General features: G+C 46.2%; 1 long non-coding RNA gene across 1 annotated transcript; it reads left to right on the forward strand.

Annotated features, from left to right (window-relative positions):
• Window positions 1–733: 733 nt before the first annotated feature.
• On the forward strand, window positions 734–7,954 carry LOC147650454 (uncharacterized). The gene is made up of 2 exons (XR_015276588.1): window positions 734–770; window positions 3,954–7,954. It is a non-coding gene; the product is annotated as an uncharacterized LOC147650454 (long non-coding RNA).
• Window positions 7,955–8,278: the final 324 nt, after the last annotated feature.

Genomic DNA, 8,278 nt, shown 5'->3' on the forward strand with positions numbered 1-8,278 from the left:
GGGCTCTCTGGAGGGAGAGCCAGGGAGCTGCTGGTCCCAGCCCTGAGAGCTCCTGCTGGCTTTCCCCCAAAGAGAGGCTCCCCCAGCTCCCCCAGTACCAAGACACATCTTTGAACAAGCTGATGGTTGGGGTTCTCCCCTTCTCCCCCACTTCATGATTTTCAGAGCAGAAAAAATTCTTATTCTTATTTCTGTGGGGGAGCAGGTGTGAGCGTATTGGGAATAGTTGCAAAAAAATCCTCTCGGGAGTCTGGGCACAGAAAGCATCTGGGAGCCTGACAGGCACGGACACACCTGAGGAACTGTCTCAGATCAGCCAAGCACTCATCAAAGCTTGTGTGATAAAGAGCAGTGCTTGCCTTTGCCAGCTAATTTGTCTGCTGTTGGCTGTTTACTCAGGAATCCACTCTCTAACCCTCTGTGGTGACATGTAATTGACTGAAGAACCAGAATGCAACCAGAGGATGAATCAGGAGGAATTATATTCCAAACCAACCACTTAACTGCAAGGAAGTGGCAATCCACAGTGGCCTTTTTCATCTGCTTATCTTCATTAAGGCATTAGGGCTCCTCTGCTCTGCCAAGCTCCTCCCAACCCACATTCATAACCAGCCTCACTTTCCCCCCCACCTTTTTTATTGAAAGAAATTAATTAGTTAATTAGTCAATTAGTTAATTGGTTAATTAATTTCTTAACAGAGAACATAAATAATTAATTAAAGCTAGTCAATAAAGGTGTCCATAATCCTTCTGCTGTCCATGTGTTGAAGGTGAGGAAGGGGCCAGGTAGGAGGGGGTGGCAATTTTATTTGGTCCTAAGCCCATCTTAGTACAGCAGCACTCCTGTAGGTGAAGCTGCACTGTTCTCCTCTACCTGAAACCCTTTCTCTTGGCTGTGCTGTCCCAAGGCATTGAGCACCTTCACTCAGAGACAATTGCTGGGAGCTGCCTGTGCCTGCCAGTCTGGGAATTCCCAGGTGCTGGTGCATCACTGGGACCAGGCTGTGTTTGGGAAAAAGGACAAAATGTTCATGTTCCAGAAACAATTCTTCCAGCTCTTGGAATTATTTCTGGTAGCCAGAAAAATATGAAAATTGTGATCATTAGCATAGGCAAAGGTAGTCAATATTTTGGCTATATTTTTTTGTCTCTTAGATGGGGAATATGTGCAAAATTTACATCTTAAATCACAAACTATTGTGAAAACGAGTATGTTTACTTAGTTATATTTAAAGCAGGCTGGTGCAGCTTAACTCTGTATCTAAGTTAAGAATTTTAAATTATCTTCACGTGCTGCCTGTCACTGTTGTTGTCCTGGGTATATTTATTATGGATGATTCACCAACACCACAAGCAGGGTCAAAGCCAAATATCATTTCTTTTGAAATCATGAATCCATTTTCTTTACCTTGAACTGCCTTGATATTTTCCCACTTGTTCTTCTGGCCTGCTTGCCAAGTGTCTCATGGGCCAGCTGCATGTGTGTCTTGTCTGCCAGAGACGTCTCCTCTCTTATCAGAGTCAAGAAAACACCTTTGAATTTATTCCCTGTTCACATCATCACTTGAATTCTTCTGCAAGTCCATCCCAAACAGTTATAGGTAAATCCATGCAAAATTGCAGGGAAAAAAAAAATGACATGTTTTGGATTTGAAGTTAATATTAATGTCCAATTGTATTGTCATGATAAATACAGCATCAAACCCCAGATAGTTTATGCAGGCTCAATTGCTATGATTTATTCACTTCTAGAAGCTGTATTTCTATTTGGTTTCTCTAGGCCTGGCTCAGATTTTGAATCAAAATTTGGACACCATTTGACTGTGGATGTGTCCCCTCTCTGACAATATGACATTTTTGTCAGCAAAGGGAATGGGAGTAGAAAATTCTGTGGAACTGAAAGGTCTTGGGTTTTCTTGAGCTGCTCAGAGCAGAATTTACCATTTGCCAAGCACTAAACCCCGTTTGCTGCTCTGCTGCCATCTGCCTTTATTGCTGCAGCCCTTCAAGGAGCCTGTGACACTGTGACAGGCACTTTATCGTGCCTTATACCAACCCCAGGTCATGCACTGAACCACCTTGTGCTTCATTTAGTCCTTGTTTTTCATCCAGACTGAGAACATCCAGCTTTCCTGTGGTTCTAAAATCTGGAGCTACAGCATTTTTCAGCAGGCTGTGTTCTGTTTTACAGCCTTTAAACTTTGTTTTAAGCTGTGTGGCACCTTTTGTTCCCTCATTTAAATCCCCCCACTGCTGCCTTGCTGAGCTTGGAGAGCAAGTGAAAAACAGCCCCCAGAGGTGTGAATTCCCTTTATTTTAAGGGTGTTCCACTCCACGTGTGCCTCTGCTGCTGTGGGATGTCCAGCACCTCGTGCAGCCCCCGTGGGCATTCCTGATGGTCCTTCAGCAGAGTGGACATTCCAGAGGCAGCTGTGGCTGCTGGCATGCTCCATGCCATGCCATGCCATGCTTTTAAAGCCACATGATGGCTTTGGAAGCTCTCTCCAGCAATTCCTCTTGGAAAATAGCACTGCAAGCCGTTTTCCTGAATTCCTTAGGGATGTTGCTAAAATTGCTAAGGAATTGTCACTCATATGCATCCAATACTGAGAACTTTAACAAACTATGGGATAATTTTTCCTCTCAGGTAGAGGGTACAGAGGATTGTCAGGTGCATTTCCATCTCCTTTTCTGTAGGAATACAGACAGTGACCCACACTTGTGCAAAGCCATCTGTTTAAACAGGTCCAAGAGGACTCTGGAACATATAGGAAGGAATAAACTTTTCTGAATGATGCCAAAAGGACAAATCACAGGCTCCTCTTTCTGTAATGCTCTGTTTGGCTCTGTCTTGCTGTATAGCCACCCTCATTTTGCTTTCTTGCCAGCTGCCAAAGGAAAGGAGGGACCTGCAGGAGAGGGATGAGCTGCCCAGAGCTTCCCCTCCCAGCAGGGCCATTGAGGGGCAGCAGAGCCCACCAGCATCAGGAATACACAGATTTAGCCTTTATAATTCTGCAGGAATTCCCTGGAGTCCTGAACCCAAACACCGTTTCTCGGGAATCATCAGCCTCTCACAGATGCTTGGGCAGCCAAGAGTTTCTGGTTCCCTGGGTGGATGGATGCCACAGGAGCACTATCTCACTTTCATTCTCAGAACATGTTTTGCTATCATTTGTGGTGGTTAAAGGGCAGAAGGATCACGGCCTGGTTTTTGTAAACCTGGCTGGTTCTGCCAGTCTGGCAGGGAAGAACTTGTCTCTGGATGTGGAGTCATTTTCAGACAATACAGGAACCCACCAGGTCCTTTTCACAGCTTCTCCAGCTTCACACAGAGCTGCAAAGCTCAGGGAGAGGTGGCAGAATGTGTGGGGTGTCACGGTGACATTTCCAGCTGGAACTGCCTTGTGTTCCTGAAATTGTTTTCTTAGGAGTTGGTGGGTTGTGTAATTCATTCCTTCTTTTTTCTTGATGGTTATTATGGTCTCTGTTCTGTGTTTATAATGACGTGTGTTTACTAATAGTGTGGTGGCATCCACTGCCAAGCTGCTTCTGCTAACAATAAAACAAGGGAAAAGTGATATTTATGAAGGCTCGGGGGCTGGCCGGCCTGCAGAGCTTGATTTTTATTGTAGCTGACTGCAAACTTCTCAGACACGAGAATCTGTCTCTCATTGTGGAGAGCTGGTTTTCATTTCAATCTGGGTCCCATTATTGGGGTTTGGTTTGCATTCTGTAAGGTTGGCCATGTGCAGATTCACACAAACAAATGTGGAATTTATGTCTGTAGCTTTCACTTGTGGGATTTAAACCTCCACCTATTTGAAATGTCTCTGGAAGGGGATGAGAGGAACTACAATGTTCCTCTTTCTAATGGAAGGATGTGTTGTGTAGCAACAAGCAGGCCAATAAAAATAGTTTGAATTAATTTCCACCCTCTCCTGAGCCACCAGGGCACGAGAGAGCTGTGTCAGGGAAAGGAACCACAGCAGATGTCACTTGCCACTTGCTGCCTACTCCCTGCAAAGAGACCTGTGTCCAAGATTGCCACCAGCCCAAGACATTCCTCCATGACCAGCTACTGCCTGGAGACACCTTCACGCCATCTGCTGAGATTTGCAGGCTCAGGGTGTTTCATGTTTGGAGAGCCTTCGCGGTGGTTCCCAAGCAATGTAAGAGAAAAGAGAAATTCCCAGAAAAGCTCCTGGTTTCTGGGAGCAAACCAATTGCACTTAAGCAAAGGTTTTGTCCTGGATGACAGAGATGGGATATTGGCATGGAGCTGTGCCTGAGGATGCTGGGGCAGGGGCTTCTTTGGAAAAGGTTTCTAAGAAGAGCTAGGCGTGTGTGGGCAGCGGAGCTGCCTCGGAGGAGCCTGTGGAGCCAAGGAGGTGACTTGGCAGAGGCAGAGCAGCTCTGGGCAGGGTTCCTGCAGGGAACTGTACCAGAGCTGGTACTGTCTGCCTCCAGCCAGGGCTTCCCCTGAAGCAGCAGCAGGACAGAGGAGCTGTACTGAACCCAAAGGGTCTCGTTCTGTCCTTCCTTTCCACAAGTGGGGCTCACCTGTCCTCGGGAGTCTCCCCCAGGTCTGTTTCTTCTGTGCTGATGCAGAGCTTGGTTCACTGCCAGACTCAAACCTATGGCTCCCATGCACCTCTCAGCTGCACTAACAATGCCTCCTTCTATGTTTTGTTTTTCAAATTGCACACAAACAGGAGTTGTGTAACTCCTGTCTTCAGCTTTTGGTTTCCCCTGTGGCTGTAATCAAAAATACTCATAGAACAGATGGTGACTTGACATTCTACTGACCAAACAGGGGTGTGAAGGGGACAGCCTAGAAAAGTATCTTTTTCTCTGGAGGAAAATGTGTTTTCATTAAACTTTGTGCTAATAGGGTATCAGGTGTAAAGTCTCCTGCTTCAAAGTCTCCTGTCCCATGTCAGATATGAGCTATATCTTGTCCTACCAGTTAATCCACATCATTTAAGTGATGGAAACCAATTTTTTCATGCTGAAAGTTATTCCAGTTATATGTGATTCAGTTATGAGTTTTTTGCTCCATGTCTCTGATCTTTGGGGGGGAAGAGGAGATGGTATTTTAGGAGTTGGTTGCCCTGCAATGCAAGAGTGTTACCAGTGCATCATACCCAGGAAAGGTTTAACAACTTAATGAATTTAAGCTGACTCCTGAGAACTTGACTGTGCAACTCTATAGTCTCTAGCCCAAGTCATTGGGACCACGTCAACATCATCCCTCTGATTTCTCCTTTTCCAGCTCTACATTTTCTCAGTTACATGGGTGCACAATATGTGCTCTGCTTTCAGTTCCCATTCAGTTCCCGTTGGATCCCACTTCATAACCACGTGGGATAAGTGAAATATGAAATATGTCTGGGTTTGGAAAGTTTCCTGGTTTTCTTACCTGCATTCACAGTTTATATACACATATAGGATAGTTGCCATATTAAAGTAATAAAAAATGAACATGAAAACTTTCTATTTAGGGAAGAAAATCATGACTCAGCCCCAGAACAGATGAAACTTATAGTTTATGAAAGGCACAATAATGAGGGTCAGAACTGATTCAGAGGTGACAGCAGCCCTGAATTCTGAGTGCTTGCTGTGGTGAATTGTTCTTCCCACAGTTACATGGAACCAAACAATCACAGCTTTGGCTGTTGTTTGTGTTCAGACTTCAGGGAGAACTCTGCTGGAGAAGGATGGATGTTTTTGCAGTGTTAAAGACAGTTCTGCTTATGGTCCTGAATTTTGCTTCTCAAACAAGAGCTGTATGTTTTTACTGAATGCAGAATATTTTTAATATTAATGTTGGAGATAAAATGCTGTGCAGGTTCTAAGTCCACTGGTGACAGTGGAGGGAGGTGTTGGCACTTAGGGACCCTGACACTTTGCTTGCTCCTGTTGTATAAACTGATCAAAGGCTGCTTTCATCAAACACATCTTCTCCAGCAGCTGCCCCCACCATGCACCCAGAACTGTCCCTTAGAGGTGTCCATCCCCTCTGGGTTTGCCTGTCTGCTGGATTCAGAGATAAGACAAAAGGAAACATCCCTAAAATGAAGCAGAGAAGATTTTCACTGGGTATTGTTCAGGAATTGTTCCCTGGCAGGGTGGGCAGGCCCTGGCACAGGGTGCCCAGAGCAGCTGGGGCTGCCCCTGGATCCCTGGCAGTGCCCAAGGCCAGGTTGGACAGGGCTTGGAGCAACCTGGGACAGTGATGACATGATGTTCAATGTCCCTTCCACTCCAAACCATTCTGGGGTTCTGTGGTTCTGTTTTCAGCAATCAGATGAGAGGTTTTTTTCTGCGTGGGGGTCACAGCTGCCCTCCTCCCCCTGCCTGTCCCCTCCTGCTTCACGACCCCCTTGCTGTGAAGCCTTTTCTGCAAATTCCCACCAGAGCTGCTCCCCTGGGCTGGACTCAGCCCCTCTGGGCTGTTGGCATCTCCTGCTGGCAGCCAGAGGAGGCTGAAGGAGGGGAAGAATCCTGCAGAGCCCTCTGCAAGAGCCATGGAGGAGAATTCACACAAGGGACTGCATTCTGTGTTTTGGGAAAAATTGAAACCCTTAGCTTGCTGCTAGTAATTTATCACACCCAGACTGTGCTCTTACTGCAGGACTCCATAAATAATATTTCATTTCAGGTTTCCAAGGATTGAGTAAGGAATTTTAAGGACCAGACTGAAGGAAGCGTATTCTTATCATCACTGTCTTTTATTTAGTGCTCTTTGTAAGCTGGTGGGAGGTGGTGGGTTCAGGGACTATTCATAAATACAGCACATTGAACTGGGCTGTGTTTAAACCCCCAGATTTTTTAGAGTTTTAGCTCCAGCACCTTGGGACATTCTGAGGGCTCAGTTTTCAGGAACCCAGGTAACACTTCTGCAGCAGAATGTAACCTGAAGTCGGATCTCTGCTGATAGAAATTCTTGTGGTGGCAGAGTGATTTACCTCAGTGGACGGTCTGGCTTTTGGGGAGCAAATGGCAGCAGCCACAACTCCTGAGCTTTCCTAAAGTGATGGGGGAGAGCTACAGCTGGAAGAGGGAAGGAAATTCAGGTGGAGTCAGGGGAGCCAAGGGCACTTGCACAAGCTGAGCACTTGTGTCAAACTCGTCTTTCACGTTTTCCATTGTGCAGCATTTCTTACTCCAGAAACCATCAGGGTAACTCCAGCTGCTGAGGAACTTCACCCAAGATACTCTGTCAGACTCTTCAGGTTGTGTTGTCACAAGAGTTCTTCATTCCCACAGCTGCTCAGGGGCCGAGCTTTTTCCCCTGAGCATCCTCAAGCGCATGGGCTGCCCTCGCCAGCCTGGGAGCAAGGACTTGGTCCATGCTCAGATGGGGAGGGTCACCTAGAGAGTCCACAGCAGTGTTGATGGCTTCCTCTGCACTCCCTGCTGCAGGACTAGGCAGGTCAGATCCCTTTGACAGCCCCAGGGACCTGTTCTGCTAATGCTGTGGGAGCACATGGTGAATAAAAGCACATTTCTCTGTCTCACTGGGAATTATTGTTCCGACAAGATTCACACCATGTTTGGAATTCTGCATTTTTTTGGTGGCTTGTGATTAATGCAAATGAGGGCTCGTTGCTCCCAGGCTGGATAAAACATAATTGTAATAACCAAGAGAATTGGGAGAAGGCACCGGGAAAAAAGACTGTGTTCCCTAGAGGGATACAGGGAAATTAGACTAATAACAGAAGGTGTGTTAGCTGGAGAAAAGATTAAAATAAAATCTGTGGGTTTTGCTTTCACACAATGTAATTGCATGTATGTGCAAGGCTGTGTTGGGAAAGCTCTGGATGAATTCTGTCTGGATTGTTTGTCTCTGTGTCAGAGTCTGGCAGCAGCTTTGGTGCAACCTGGTGTTGCATCTCATGTTGCATTTTGTGTGTGAACATTCATGCATTAAACTCAAATATGCTTTTAATGAGTATCTGAGTGAATGTAAAATAAAACCCAAGAGCAACATAAGCACAATCAAAATGAATTTGCAAATTAGGAAAAGGAGGGGGAAGGGGAGAAACCAATGTTTGCAGCTCTTGCCACGGCTGTCAGATGTTCATTTTGGTGACATATGTGCAATGTAGTGGCAACCTGCAACTGAAAGCATCCAAATCAGCAGGGGAGCCCTGGCTGAGTGCCAGGGACTGCACATCTGTGTGCCAGTCTGTGGGACATCTGTGACACAGCCCTGGGCTCACATCAGTGTCACAGCCTTGGGCACATCTGTGTCACAGCCCTTGGGTCACAT

The sequence above is a fragment of the Cyanistes caeruleus genome, chromosome 15, assembly GCF_971803275.1.
Source record: "Cyanistes caeruleus chromosome 15, bCyaCae1.hap1.1, whole genome shotgun sequence".
Taxonomy (NCBI): domain Eukaryota; kingdom Metazoa; phylum Chordata; class Aves; order Passeriformes; family Paridae; genus Cyanistes; species Cyanistes caeruleus.